This window comes from Rattus rattus, chromosome 1, assembly GCF_011064425.1.
Source record: "Rattus rattus isolate New Zealand chromosome 1, Rrattus_CSIRO_v1, whole genome shotgun sequence".
Taxonomy (NCBI): domain Eukaryota; kingdom Metazoa; phylum Chordata; class Mammalia; order Rodentia; family Muridae; genus Rattus; species Rattus rattus.
The window spans coordinates 206,895,337-206,911,094 of NC_046154.1; the positions used below are offsets into that span (position 1 = coordinate 206,895,337).

The 15,758-nt window shown below is 40.7% G+C and overlaps 1 protein-coding gene across 1 annotated transcript in view; it reads left to right on the plus strand.

The window, feature by feature from the left end:
• The first annotated feature begins 406 nt into the window (after nucleotides 1-406).
• Cpq (carboxypeptidase Q) overlaps nucleotides 407-15,758 on the plus strand; it is a 247,703-nt gene continuing 232,351 nt past the window's right edge. The window contains exon 1 of the mRNA XM_032914237.1: nucleotides 407-530. The gene's annotated coding sequence lies outside the window, so the exon portion shown is untranslated. The remainder of the gene's footprint in view (nucleotides 531-15,758) is intronic.

Here is a 15,758-nt window from a genome sequence, read left to right on the forward strand (position 1 = left end):
TTTTGTTTTTGAGACAGGGTCTCATTCATTATATAGATCTTGCTAATCCTCAACATCTTGGGCCATCTTCTTGTGTATCCAGCCTCCCTAGTGCTGGGTGATTACTAGCTTGGACAAAATAACTGTTAATTGCTTCCCTTGGGAAGGAATTTGACGGTTTCCAGAACAAGGTCTTCAGAAGTCAGGCCTTGGAGACCCTACTTGCTCTAAGCCAGGCTCAGGGAGACAGATATCTGTCAGGGTCGGTCCCGTCAGCCATGGCCTCTGTTAAAGTCCAGGCCTCATGTCTGGCTGACCGTTGCACCCTTGTCCACCGCTCACTGGCCAGGGAGGGCTCCACAGCTTCCCAGGCACGTGAAGAAGGCAGGCCTGCAGAGCCGGGGCTCAGGGCTGTTCCTGAGGCGTCTGGAGGCCCGCCCTGTGGATCCAGCACTTCAGAGCGACCTCCCGGTCCCGCCTCCCGGATGTACCCGTAGTCCGCAGTCCTCACCCGGAGTTGCGGTTGCTGCTCTGCAGAACCTCGTGACCAGGTGCGTGCGCCCGAGCCGTGGGTGACCCGCTGCTCCCCGGAGGCTGGAGGGTGGGCTGAGGGGCGCAGACTTAGCTGCCAGAGCGCTTCCTGACGGGAGTCAGGCATAGGCCGGGACTGCCTGAGGCCACAGTGGAACCCAGAGGCAGAGCCCAAAACTGCTGGTGTCTTCCTCAAGGTTCCCTGCCCCGCCCTTCAGCTGCCTTTCTTCAGTCCCTATCTGCAATTTTCCCTAGTCCCCTGACCTGCAAGAGGCTTTACCAGGGTAGGGTAGGGAGCACTTTGGGGGTTTCTTTCACTTTCTACGTTGTTCTGTTATTTCAATTCTGGTTTGAAAGGTCCGTTTTCGAGTTGTCAGCATCTGACGTAGTAGTACTCAATAACCAATAATTGACTATGAAGTAGAACTGAATGAATGAAGTGGACGAATGCATAGGAAATGGAGCAGAGTGAGCGAAATATGACTGGCTCAGTGGATATGAAGTGGAGACATCAGACACAGGCTTTCGACTGTTTTCTCAGAGTTAAGTGTTTCGCAATCTCTGTGGTAAAATGAGAGGAATTGGTTCAATGTAGTTGTTAGTCATTAGACGTCTGCACCTTATCTGCATTAATTGGATTTGATATGTTTTGCATAAAACAAAATATACCTGAGCTTTTGCTTGCTGGTGTTTTATTCTCCCCCACTTTTCATTTTGAGGCATCGTTGTCACCACAATATTTAATGTATTTACAAAGTACAAAGGTACACCTCAAAGAAGAACCATGTCGCTGACTTGTATGTAAATCCAGATATTTCTCTTGAATCTAAGACTATGAACAATGTGTATTTTCCTTAGACAAGGCTGGTTGAGTGGCAGGTGAATGAAGAAAGCTAAATATGTCACAGTGAGGAAATTAATTTAATTGGCCACTGCTGCAGTTCTGTTTCCTAGATTCCAAGTTCCACAAAAACAAAACAAAACAAAACAAAAAACAAAAAAAGACAATACAAACCAAAAAATCCACCAACCCCCCAAAACAACCCCCAAAACAAATTCAAAAAACAAAAAAACAAAAACAAAAGCAGGGACTTTGAATTGTTGCTTGATCTCTTTAGATTTTTAACTTCATTAACTTCATTAACTTTTTATGAGAGAGAGAGAGAGAGAGAGAGAGAGAGAGAGAGAGAGAGAGAGAGAGAGAGAGAGAGAGAGAGAGCATGGACCTTTGGTTAACACAGGTATTTTCTTCAAAGGTTTTATTCTTTGAATTTTGTAGACAGCACATCTCAGTGGACCTTCAGTCAGTGAGTCAGCTAGATCAGTTGGACAGTGAGCTCCAGAATCCACTTGTCTCCACGAGGCTAGTGCTGGGATCAAACAAAGCCATTCATCTGACTTTGACTTGCATATTTTACCTACTTATTTCAAGTCTGTCTGGTAGAGTAAATGTTTTGATTAGTGAAAAAGACTGACTTTCTCAGGTTCTTTTTCCAAATAGCCAGTTGTGGGTTCATGTCTCATTCAGCTATGAAATGTACAGGCTGATATTTATGATTTTCTGACCACACACTTACTGTCCATTTAAACTTCTTACTTAATTAATCCTCACCATAAACCTAAGGGCAAGGTCCTTGTGATCTAACTAGCAGAAATAGTACTGGCAAAAGAGGAAGCCAGGACTGAGAACACAAGCAGGTTCACAATGTCTGCTGTGAAAGCCTGTGTGGTGTGGAAGATTGGTTTCCATGTGTTTTGGAACGTGTACAAAATCTGGATATTGTTTCCATATCCAGTGAACTGAGAATGGGAACTGAGGAATAGAATTACTGAGGTGGATTTAGTTATTTTATTATTTTAAAAATTATCAACCAGGGTCACCAAAATGGCTAGTTTATGGTAAAGGCTCATGATGTCAACCCAAGTGAAGCACGTTTAATCCCAGGACCAGACACGGTGTGGAAAGAAAGAACTGATTCTGCAAGCTATCCTCTGATTTCCACAGAGTTACCTCCCTCACCACACACACACACACACACTCTCTCTCTCTCTCTCTCTCTCTCTCTCTCTCTCTCTCTAATAAAAATTGTTGGCCAGGTATGGTCACTCACAGTTGTAATTGTGATGAGAATTGTTATGAGTTCAAGGACAGTCTGAGCAACCAAGTGGGACAGCCTCAACCCCACCCCAAAAAAAAAAAAAAAGAAAAAGATTAATTAGAATGTTTAATTCTACTATGATTTGACACTTTCAACCTAAATGCTCACGCATCCTAATACTTTCACTTATTTAGGGAATTTAAAGTTGGTGACATTGATGGCACAGTGACCAGCATTTTAAGGGCACTGTACCATGAGATTTAAGCAGTGTGGTGTGTGTGTGTGTGTGTGTGTGTGTGTGTGTGTGTGTGTGTGTGCGCGCGCGTGCGCGTGTGTTAGCTTTGTGTCTTTGATAAGGGGCTGCTTGCCATCCTCCTAATAAGGAACACTGGGGATGTTAAAATGGACTTCCAGAACCCTTATAATTAATTGATGAGAGCAAAAGTAGTAGCCTATAAGATAAGTGGATATTATTTTGTTTCCTTTTGTCTGCCAGGTTTAGCCTCATGGAAGGCAGAGACCAATGGTCGGTGCCTGGAAATCTGAGAGCCCTTGACAATTTGATTTAGCTCAGGAGGCTGGAGCTTTCTGCCCTGAGGCTGGTCTGATGGAATAGACTTTCCTATTGCTCACAATATTATGAAAAAAAATTTAAAGCAGAAACTTTTATTACTTGCCCTGGAGCTGGAGCTTTAAAATGTAGTCTCTGCCCCTACTCCTACTTTCTCCGAACCACTTAGCTTTTAAAAGCCAAGAATTCATTCATGTGCTTTCCGCTGTGGATTATTATTCTTTTCTTTATTTCTTGGCTTGTTCTTCCTTCATTTCATCGTTTCTTCCTCCCCCTTTCCATCTTTGCTCCTTCTTTCCTTCATCCTTTTATCTTTCCTCACCCTTTCTGTTGTTTTAAAACGTTTCTTTTACTCTGTAATTCAGTTGCTCAGGAACTCACCACGTACGAGGCTGCCTTCAAACTTGCTACAGCCAACCCTCGCACCTCAGTCTCCCAAGGGCTAGGACCATAGGTGTCGGCCACCCCACTGAGGTCTGGCCTCTTTTCTATAATGTCACAAAGTAGCAGGACCAATTGGTATGCTTCTCCTTAGTTATTATTTTATTCAGCACATATCAATATCCCACAGTCTACTGAGTATGTGCTATATGCCCGATAAGGAATGGAATACTGAATTCAAGACGAGAGTGAACTACCAAATACTTAATTAGACCCAAGTGTGATGCAGGGTAGGTGAGGTGGTGTGCCTGTAATTCCAGGATCTGGAAGGCAGAGATAGAGGCTCTCTGCAGCACGCTGCGTAGCTTCTGGGTTTTACATATCTGCCATTGCTGGAAAACTTAACTGAAGGTACCTCTTCAATGAATAAGGGAGAGAGATGGTGGAAGATTCTGGATGTCAACTTTGGGCCTCTATAGGCATGAACATCTGCACACATACACATGCCAACAAAACACTCACCACACATACACATGAAAAATTATTTTATTTCATTTTAATACTGATACTGAGAAATACTGAATTTCTCGCTTCCCTGCATCTGCTCACTATATGGATGAATTTACATGTATGGTTGTCTCCTATGGGTCCTTATAGTTAGCCTGAGGGCAGTGTCAGGCCTAGACCCGTCTTTCTATTTCCCAGCTGAGTTTTACATCATTCAATGCCTAACTTCTACATGCTTAGTAAACAGTAAAGGTAAGTAGATGTACTGGACATGAGAATCATGTTCCATATGTTTTAAAAAGGTATTTAATGATTCAGGGATTCAGTCCTAGATTATCCCTTTAATTCTTGATACTCAAGTCTTCATATATTATACATATGATACACAATATGACAGGTGTTTCTTACCTTAAGCAAATTATGTACTGGTAAGTGTGACTTTTTAACTTTATCTACCATTGAATGATTGTTCACTTTATAAAAAGGTTATAGATATCATAAAGAGGGTCATCTTCCTTGCTGAAGATGAAGTCATAAGAGTGTTTTATACTGGATACTGCCCATTGCCCTAAAAGCATCATTTGTCATTCATAGTCTCTTAATAGCACCCTTCATGAGCTTCTTTATTCCATACAGCAGTGCTGGCACTAGGAATCCTCCAGCTACTATCCCTCCCCTAGAGCTCTTGACTCCGTTGGCCTCCAAATGCCATCTGCGTTGGTTCTTCACTTGACATGGTTGGCAGAGTTAGAGAGAACATACAGCAAAAAGTTCCAAGGCAAAACAAGGCTCTGAGAAAATAGATTTTGCCATGGACTAAAAGTCAGAGGGCTGTGAGTTACCATCAGCCGTGAGAGCAGAAACGTAGGCACCTGAGTTTTCAAGTTGTCATTTATACGAGAACGATAAAAGTATCTAGCTTCATCTGCTTCTGGTCTTTCCTGCAGCAGTCAGGTGCAAAGGTGTTGGTTGTTTGTAAGATGTTATAATGATGTAGCCATTTCTATAAAGATTCTGATACCAATAGAAGAATCACACGGGGTTGGTCTTTTCTCTTGCTAACTGTTTGCCATAGGCGTTATCAAATCTTCTGGAAAGTTTGTCCTAATAATACCCTCTTTCTTTTAATCTTATTCTCCCACCCATTCGTCACTCAGTGCAACAACCTTCCAATGCCTTTTCTGCAAAGTAAAATTAACCTTTCTGTTAGCACCTACATATTGGTAATGTCTTATATAAACAAGGGATAGCCTTTGTTAACAAACTGAAAAAGATGAGAAAAGTTTGCAATTCTGTTGCTGTCAGAAGAGTTCTTTAGAAGAGAAAGCTAGTTTATCCCCGGGGTTCTAAATAAGCTTTTAGTTTTTACCCATTACTCTCTGCTACACTTTCCTCCCTTCTCTTGGTAGACTAAGTGGCTACTACTCCCACATCCTTCACATCACCTTGTAAAAATGGGTTCTGGGCATCTAAACTCTAGTCTTCCTGTGTGCAGCAAGGATTTTTTTCAAAGCAAAGGCCATTACACAAGACCTAGAGTCATCTCATACTGCTAACAGGTATAAACTATAAGAAAGGAGTGTTTGTGATCCTTTAAGAATCATCTAGGAGTGCACAGAACACATGAAACTCAAGACGGATGATCAAAATGTGAATGCTTCACTCCTTCTTTAAAAGGGGAACAAGAATACCCTTGACAGGGAAGAGAGAGGCAAAGATTAAAACAGAGACAGAAGGAACACCCATTCAGAGCCTGCCCCACATGTGGCCCATTCATATACAGCCACCCAATTAGACAAGATGGATGAAGCAAAGAAGTGCAGGCCGACAGGAGCCGGATGTAGATCGCTCCTGAGAGACACAGCCAGAATACAGCAAACACATAGGCAAATGCCAGCAGCAAACCACTGAACTGAGATCGGGACCCCTGTTGAAGGAATCAGAGAAAGGACTGGAAGAGCTTGAAGGGGCTTGAGACCCCATGTGAACAACAATGCCAAGCAACCAGAGCTTCCAGGGACTAAGCCACTACCTAAAGACTATACATGGACTGACCCTGGACTCTGACCTCATAGGTAGCAATGAATATCCTAGTAAGAGCACCAGTGGAAGGGGGAAGCCCTGGGTCCTGCTAAGACTGAACCCTCAGTGAACGTGATTGTTGGGGGAGGGCAGTAATGGGGGGAGGGTGGGGAGGGGAATACCCATAAAGAAGAGGAGGGGGAGGAGCTAGGGGGATGTTGGCCCAGAAACCGAGAAGGGGAATAACAATCAAAATGTAAATAAGAAATACTCAAGTTAATTAAAAAAAAAAAAAAGAATCATCTAGGAGACAGGTCTCCAGACACTCTTGTGAGGAATTATGTTGATTCGTTTAACTGAGGTGGAATACACACATAAACTATGGGCAGCACCATTTCATGTGCTGAAGTGACCATTTCCCTTACGCTATGCTATTTTATAATTTTCCATTCCATGATGGACTCCATCTTTGAACTGTAAGTCAAAATAAACCCTTCCTTTATTTGAAACTCACAGAAAATGCATACACCACTGCCAGATGTCCAATTATTTACTTATTTGTAAGTGTGTAAAGAGGTGTTAGGGTTGTATGTGTGTGTTGGGGGAATCCTTGTGACTGTGAAGGTGAATATAGATGTCACATACTGAAGTTGAGTGTTTTCATCAGTGGCTATCTTTGCTCTTTGAGACAGGGTTTCTAACTGAGTCTAGAGCTCACTGACTTGGCTAGACTGGCCAGCAACTAACCATGACCCCCTAGTTTCTGCCTCTCCCCAATGGGGTTAGAAGCATGTGACATCATTCGTGGCTTTTAACGTTGGTGTTGGGAATCTGATCTCAGGCCCTTTTCACTGTAGTTGCCCTTTGATTGCCTGAAACGGTGGCTGCTTCCTTCACCAAGACCAGGGCTCCAGGAACTTCACCCCTCCACTGTACTATATGTTAGACTCAGCCTCCAGCACTTTTTCAAAATTGCCATTTCCTTGTTCCTGCCTGCAAAGGGCTCCAGGGCCTCTTGTCCAAGTTAGTAAATCTTGACTATGAGTCTGGATTTGCCTATCTCTTCAATCTTAGAATGTTTGTTCACCCTTCAGTCCTTTTATAAGCTAAGGTAAGTTCTTAGTTTTCAGCTCGATTTGTTCTGTTTGCTGTAGTAAGGACAGCAGCAGTGACTTACAGGCTTTTTATGTTGCAGCTGAAAGTGGAGGTATGGTAACGAAACTATGGGTTTATCCTCATAAGACGTTTATCTCTACACCTGACTTCTGATTTCTCTGATTTTACGTTAGCATTATAGAAGAATGTAGAACACCTTCATCTCCAAGACTCTCTTGTTGAACTCACTACTCTTAATACATGATAAATGTTCATAATGTGTACACCCAGCTTGAGGCTTTAAACATTTAATTTTTCCTGGGGCTAGATATATGTCTTAGTGGTTAAGAGTGCTTGTTGCTCTTGCAGAAGACTGAGGTTCGATTTCCAGCACCCACATAAGTAACTCTAGAGGATCTGGCACCTTCTTCTGAGTTCCAAAGGTACCTACATATATGTATATGTGTGTACATGCACACACATAAAGATAATATCTGAAAGTTTAACACTGTCTCTTAAGAAATACATATGATAATATGGAGACAAAGTAAAAGCAATATAATAATTGGTGATAATTTTATATTTTCTATATTCCATATTTTAAGGCAGATATTAATGGTCTAATGCTTAGAGATTCCTCAATGCACATTTGTTAACATATTTTCCTCATTCTTCCAATAAAGCACTGCTTTATTTTATGTTCCAAAGTATATTATTTATTTTTTTCTCCATCTTTATTAACTTGGGTATTTCTTATTTACATTTCAATTGTTATTCCCTTTCCTGGTTTCCAGGCCAACATCCTCCTAACTCCTCCCCCTCCCCTTCTTTGTGGTTGTTCCCCTCCCCATCCTCCCCCCCACTACCACCCTTCCCCCAATAATCACGTTCACTTGGGGTTCAGTCTTGGCAGGACCGAGGGCTTCCCCTTCCACTGGAAGCACTGCTTTTTTATAGATCATCTGTTACAGTGGACTTATTAGCTGAGCTTCTAAGCAATCTTTCCCTGGGACTGGGAATAACAGAATGACATTTCAAAATAGTCAAAATTTTAATTCAGAGAAAGGAACTGGAGTCTGTTCCTAAAAACTACTGAACATTTCACTCTGTGCTCTTAGAGATGGAGCAAACACCTTGAAAGTTATTTTTCTAATTATTTTTCTGAATGCAGTAGCAAGATTGGCAGGGGAACGACTGATGTGTGCCCATGTGGGAAGAAGGATGCTGCCTTGAAAGCACAGATGGGCCTTTGGATGTGGAAATTTACAAGGCTCAGGGAGCTCTGACACATCTTTAGAAGTCGAGTCCAACAGAATAAATGGGAGGCTGTTTGCTGGCTTGGCATTGGAGCCTGTCTGGCGCAAACTACACTGTGAACAACTTTTCAAACATTTGCATCAGGATACATGACACTGGATTCTCAAAATGTCCAATTAAACCCTTGTCAATGGAAGAAATGTTTGCTTCCTAAGGGGCCTGCTGGCCTCGGTGGCATCCTTGGCTTCTGTTATGGAAGCACTTGCAGCTGAAATTCTTGTGAGTTCTTCTTCTCTGGTCTTGATCTTGTTGTTTAGATAAAGATCCTTTTGAAAGCTGTGGAAACTGTGTCAAGCTGTGGGTCATAGAGCTGGGGGAGGTAACTAACGAAAAATAACCAGGTGATGAACACTTTCAAATCAAAAGGCATTCTAGAGTTTTAATTTCTTTGGATTTTTAAAATTGTTTATGCTTGGAGTGTTTTAGAAAATGATTGCTTCTGAAAAAAAAAGAGAGAGAGAGAAAAGCAGTACCGTCATTTTAAATATTATAAAACAAAATTTGTTTTTTTCAATACTTTAACAAACATTTCCAGAAAGATCAGTAGCAATTATGTGTGGTATTTGTGAATCCCTATCCTTGCTGACAGAAATGCTAAATAAGTGTCTGTGATGGGAACAGCAATGAACACAAGACTGTAGAAGAGCATAAGGTCAAGAATCAAGAGACCTTTTGTTTATCTTTGGAAAGGTTGTAATATATTGTTTATCTTTGGAAAGGTTGTAATATATTAATTGGTGGAAAAGACAAACCAGGTTCTGTGTCCTTGTGTAAACTTTCTGATTTCCCTAGTCCCAGTTTCTTAATCAATAAAATAAATACTATAACATCAAAAGTATCAATGATGGGCATCAGTATTAAATGAAATAGTATTTATAAACTGATTTAAATAGAACTTGTGTTTCCTAGGTGGAATCTTAGAAATGTTCAGCTCATACTAGTAAACCACAAAAGACTCTTTGGACAGACAAGGTTTACACATTCCTTTGTGATTAATGGAGGGAGCAAAGGATAGGAAAAAGATTGCAGATATTTGGTACAATGTGGGTACTGGGATGACTGATTGGCATCTCCTTCATTGAATGAGAGTTGAAAAACAGTATGTAGATGGGGGTGGGGCCAGAATAGCTTTGAAAATAAAGAGATACAATCCATCCCATGACCATAAAATTGTCCTTTCAGTTATGAAGAGGGGAGCTTTATCTAAGTCTGAGGGAGAGAAAGGGTAGGATTTGGAGCTTAGGAAGAGTGGGAGAATTTTGCAGCAGCTGCTGTAGGAGAATCTGATAGGTGTCAACTGAAGATAAATATAAGGGTTGCCTAGCAAAACAGTGCTAGGGTCAGACACTCAGTTTGTATCAGAGTTTGACATAGTGATGTGACTGTTGGTGGTAACACTGTGTACTGAGGAATGTGCACAATGAAAATCCATTTTTTTTTCTGAGAAAACTGAAGGGGGATGAGGAGAATTCTCATGCAAACCTTGTTGGAATCATTAACCATCAAACACAGTTGTAGGTTCTTCAGACTGAGGTGTTGACTTAGATAGAAGGATGGACTGAAATTTAAGGCTCTTCACTTGGTGAAGATCCATATATGGTAGCTCTGTGTCGCACATGTGCTGAAAATGGATGGGTTATAAAGATGATGGAGAAGGTTCCCTTTAAGAGTTACCAGACTGTCAGGTCCTCCATATGACAGCTATATGTCCTTTGAAAACCTTTAGCTCAGTGACTTAACCTGGGTAATTTAACTTGGCTGTTATGAGATACTTTGATGGAGGTAAGCAGAGGGTTCAACGACATCATAGAAAAAGAGGTTCCCAACCTGTGAAAAGAGAGAGCAAAGGTCAAGAAAAGCATCCTGGAAATGGTGTTGCCCAAGCAAAGTGACGGTTAAGTGTGTGGTATGAAGAGTGATGAGAAGGCAGAGGAGAAAGCAAGAGAGAACTGGGGTGGGAGGTGTTGATTTGCTCAAGAATGACAAAGGATTTCCTAGGAGGTAGACACTGAATATGAGCTGTGTGTGATTCTGGATTCAGAGTCCAAACAGTCTGATATGGGCTGATCTCTCTATTACTATAGTCTCATCTCACAGCTCAGCCAGTCTTCTCTATACTCTGAATATAAACTTCCAGTATCTGATGGATAAAATTCACATCCTACTCATGCTAATTCAAATAGCTTCATTTCATATCCTTTAAATTGAGTGTTTAACTTTTATTTAAATGTGGTGAAGCCAGCAAAAGGATGGTTTGTTATCGTTCCACAATGGGTCAAATGGTAAGAATTCTGGATCAGAGCAGAAGTAAGGGGAGGAATACCATAAAGATAAAAAACAAAGCAAAATAAAAGAAAAAGAAATCTGAAAATGAGAAAACATGGTAGCTAGCCAAAGGCCTCCTCATCCTCTTCCCCTTCTTCTTCCTTCCCCTCTTCTCTCTCTCTCTCTCTCTCTCTCTCTCTCTCTCTCTCTCTCTCTCCTTTCTCCTCTTCTTCCTCTCCCTCCCTCTCCTTCTGTCTCTGTCTCTCACTCTTTTTCTCTGTCTCTGTTTCTCTCTGTGTGTCTCTCTCTCACTTTTGTAACACTCAAACACAAAATAAAATAAATATTAAAACAGAGAAGATAATTTTTTTAAAAAAATATAACATTTTGCCCAATGACAGCTTGCAAAGGAAATAGTTTAGAAAAACAAGTTGTAAATATGAAAGATTAAGGGTAAATAATAGCTAATAAGCTTTCTTTTCTCCAAAGAGATAAAACGATACACTAGTAGACTATGATGAGCTACACACATACATACATACATACATACATACATACATACGAGTATCCATCACAAAAGGTATGCAATGAGACATACTATAAGTCATTATAAGTAAAACAAAATAAATTCTACAAAGCATTCAAGTACAAAGCAAAATATATAAACAAATTAGAGAGGAATTAAGTAATGACAGATGAGGAAGCCAACACCCAGGAACCAACATCTGGCAAACTTAATTCACAAACCAAAGAGAAAGTCTTCAAAGAAATGAAATTTGTGGTAATGAATAAACATTAAAATATGGCATGATAAAATGTGTGTGGGAAGGGAGATTTATGTCACGTTTTGCATACGTTAGCAAAGAGGAAAGAACTACTATCCATGTACCCCTATCTAACTCAATATTAAAAGGAGAGAACAAAGAAAGAAATGCGTGAAACTGAAAGAAGACAAACAATAGAGAAAAAAACAGTGGATTGTTTGAAGTAGTCAATAAAATCGACAATGATCTTGCAAGACTGACAAAGATGGGTGAATGAATCCAGCAGTTTTAGGAATTAAACAGTATGTCTTTGAGTCTAGAAAGCTCCAAATATACTCCCAATTGACTTTTCATAAGTAATGCCATGAAGTGAAAACAGCCTTCCTAAAAAATTGTGTTGACACATCACCCAGCAAAAATCTGACCCTTGATATAAGTCTTACATCTTCTATGGAAAATTTAAATGTACCATGACTCCAGTGGAAAGTTATAAAATTTATAGGGAAAAACATATGACCAACATAGAGGACCTAGGCCTAGGCAGAGAGTTTCTAGAGTGGACTTTAGAGATGAATGATAGAAGACAGACTAATCAACTGAAATAATAAAAAATTAAAGAGTGGCCACATGGAAAATCTTGTTCAGAAGGTGAAAGGTTAAGAGATCACACAGATCAAGTGAGTTTTCCAACTACTTATTGCACAAAGGACAAGACAGCAACTCAAAGCTTAGAAAGTATATAATCCTAGTTAAACACAGGAGGACACTTAGGTGGAAAACAAGCTTTTAGAAAGACGAGATACCACCACATACTTGTCACAGTTGAGATCATAAAAAGGAGACTGGACAGTTTCAAAATGCTGGCAATGATGTGTAGAAATAAGAATTTCCTGTGTATTAACATAAAATCATAGAACCATAGTAGAACGGTTGCAATCATGCTCTTTCCTTCTTGCCTTCCTCCCTCCCTCCTTCCTCCCTCCTCCCCCCTCCTCCTCCTCCTCCTCCTCCTCCCCCTCCTCCTCCTCCTCCTCTTCTTTCCCTTCCTCCTCCTCCTTTCTCTCTCCCTCCCCCTCCTCCCTCCCCTCCCCCCTCCCTCCCCCTCCCCTCCCTCCCCTCCTCCCCTCCCTCCCTCCCTCCTCCCCTCCTCCCTCCTCCTCCCTTCCTCCTTCCTTCCTTCCTTCCTTCCTTCCTTCCTTCCTGATTCTGGGTCTAAGGATTTACACATACCAGACAAGTGGTACACAAACAAGCTATATCCTCAGACCAAGATTTAAGTTCATATGGAAGCCTATATGTCGTGTTCATTGGAGTGGTATTTGTAAAAGCCAAATTCTGAAAACAATACATAAACTATAATGGCAAATGGTTAATAAAACCTATGGTGCATACATCTTGTGCACTAATAGTCTGAAATAAGAAAAACAGAATGTTCACATAAACAGCAACCTCAATGAAGTTCTAGGGAATTCTGATGACTTAAAAAAAAGATAATACCATAAGATTATGTATGTGATGCTCTTTGCATTACACTTCTAAGATAAACTTTAGAAATAGGAAGCAGAATGTAGTTGTCAGGACATGAGGCTGTGGTAGAATAAGGGGATGGGTAAACATAACTGTAAAAGAACACCACAGAGACTCCTTGTGATACTTGTGTATTCTATATTCTGCCTTTCTTAATGGCAGTATCCTGCTTTGGATATAATACTATAGTTTTGCAATTTTTTCTTTTACTGGATATTTTCTTTATTTAAATTTCAAATGTTATCCCCTTCCCTGATTTCCCCTCCAGAAACCCTTTCCCATCCCCCATCCCCCTGCTTCTATGAGAGTTCTCTCCCACCCACCTACCAACTCCCTCTCACCTTCCCTCCCTGGCATTACCCTACATTGAGGTATTCAGCATTCACAGGACCAAGGGCCTCTCCACCCATTGATACCCAACAAGGCCACCCTCTGCTACATATGTAACTGGAGCCATGCATCACTCCATGTGTATTCTTTGGTTGGTGGTTTAGTCCCTGGGAGCTCTCTAGGATGTCTGGTTGGTTGATATTGTTCTTCCTATGGGGTTGCAAAACCCCCTCAACTACCTCAGTCCTTTCTCTAACTCCTCCATTGGGGACCCCATTCTCAGCTCAAAGGTTAGCTGTAAGCATTCACCTTTGTATTTGTCATGCTCTGGCTGAGCCTCTCAGGAGATAGCTATAACAGGCTCCTGTCAGCATGCACCTCTTGATGTCCCCAGTAGTGATTGGGTTTGGTGACTATATGTGGGATGGATCCTCAGGTGTGGCAGTTTCTGGATGGCCTTTCCTTTGGTCTCTGCTCCACACTTTGTCTCCATGTTTCCTCCTGTGAGTATTTTTGTTCCCCCTTCAAAGGAGGACTGAAACATCCACATTTAGGCCTTCTTTCTTCTTGAGCTTCATGTAGTCTCTGAATTGTACCTTGGGTAATTCGAGCTTTTGGGTTAATATCCACTTATCAGTGAGTGCATACCGTGTGTGTTCTTTTGTGACTAGGTTACCTCACACAGGATGATATTTTCCAGTTCCATCCATTTTCTTAAGAATTTCATGAAGTCATTGTTTTTAATAGCTGAGTAGGACTCCACTGTGTAAAGTACCACGTTTTCAGGGACAGACAAGTCTGCCCACTCTCTCCTACCTATTCAATATAGTACTCAAAGTCCTAGCCAGAGCAAAAGGAGGTCAAATGGATAGAAATTGGAAAGGAAGAAGTCAAAGTATCACTATTTGCTGATGATATGATAGTATACTTTAGTGTCCCCAAGAATTCCACCAGAGAACTACTAAACCTGATAAACAACTTCAGCACAGTGGCTGGATATAAATTAACTGAAACAAATCATAGCCTTCCTCTAATCAAAGGATAAACAGGCTAAGAAAGGAATTAAGGAAATGACACCCTTCACAATAGTCCCAAATAATATAAAATATCACGTTGTGACTCTAACCAAGCACGTGAAAGATCTGTGTGACAAGAACTTCAAGTCTCTGAAGAAAGAAATCGAAGTTTTACAAAATTTTACCCTGGGGAAAACCTCTGGAGAATTCATGAAATCTTTGTTCTTATGTGTGTGTCAGTCTACAATGATCTCAAGATAAAACCAGAATAAAGTTGAGCATGTAGCTCAGAGGCAAATAACTTGCATAGCATATGTGTAGTCCTTTGTCCAATCCCTGTCATACCATAACAATAAAATCTCTGAAATCTAACAATAGAAAAGCAACGTGTGCAGTGTGCTTAGGTGCAATTTCCTTCTCTGTAAATTCCGGTTAAATCTTCTGCTAGCTATGCTACTGATGCACTAGCTTATAAAGATTTATTCTGAAATCCTCCTAGTCCATCAGTGTCTAAAGCTATTAGCAGTAACATGTAGGGACATAAAAATTAGTGTGCATACAAAAGTGTGCATGTGCGTGGGGAGCATGTGTAGTCATATCTAAGCCCACAAGCATGGCTCTACTTTTTCACTCTTTCTAATGTTCTGCTATAAATTATATGGAACTGTAGTACAAGGTGGCATTCGTAATCCTCTTCGGCTCTTCCTTGCCAAAAAGAATATCCTCTCTTGGGATCTGTAGCTTTATTACAACACCAACCATTGTATTGTCAAAGCCACGTGGATTATACAAAACAAAAGAAAAAGAAATGGTCCAGTTCAAATTTTGCAGCTGCAACAAGGAACTTATCAGTTTGAAGTTTGTTGTAATGAATTGCATTTCAAAGAATATTCCTCCAAGCTATCCTAGTGTTTGTGATGAATGAAGAATCATGAAGCATCTGCAACTCATTTCCAAAAGATATGGAAAAAGAGAACACTTTTGTTAACATTCTCTTGCTTTGTACTTATGGAGTGCAGAAAGGTTTAACACTTTTTCTTCTTCCCAGTTTTCTTTAAGTCTGCCTCTAGGATCTTTTTGAACGTCTATTTTCCTATGTGTTTGAGTTTGAGGAAAAATTGAAATCTTGGGACAACTAAGAAGTGTTTGTGTTGAATGCACTAATACAGTTCCCTGGGGGCTTACAGGGATACATATCTTCCCAGGGCTCATGCTTTAAAGGATTCAAACAGCTTTAGGTGGACTAGGTTAGGATTTCCTGTGTAATAGAACCAGGAAATTGTCTTGGGAATGCCTAGCACCATCTTTCTATGTATAAAAATGAAACTAAAAAGACCAAAATAAAACTTCATAA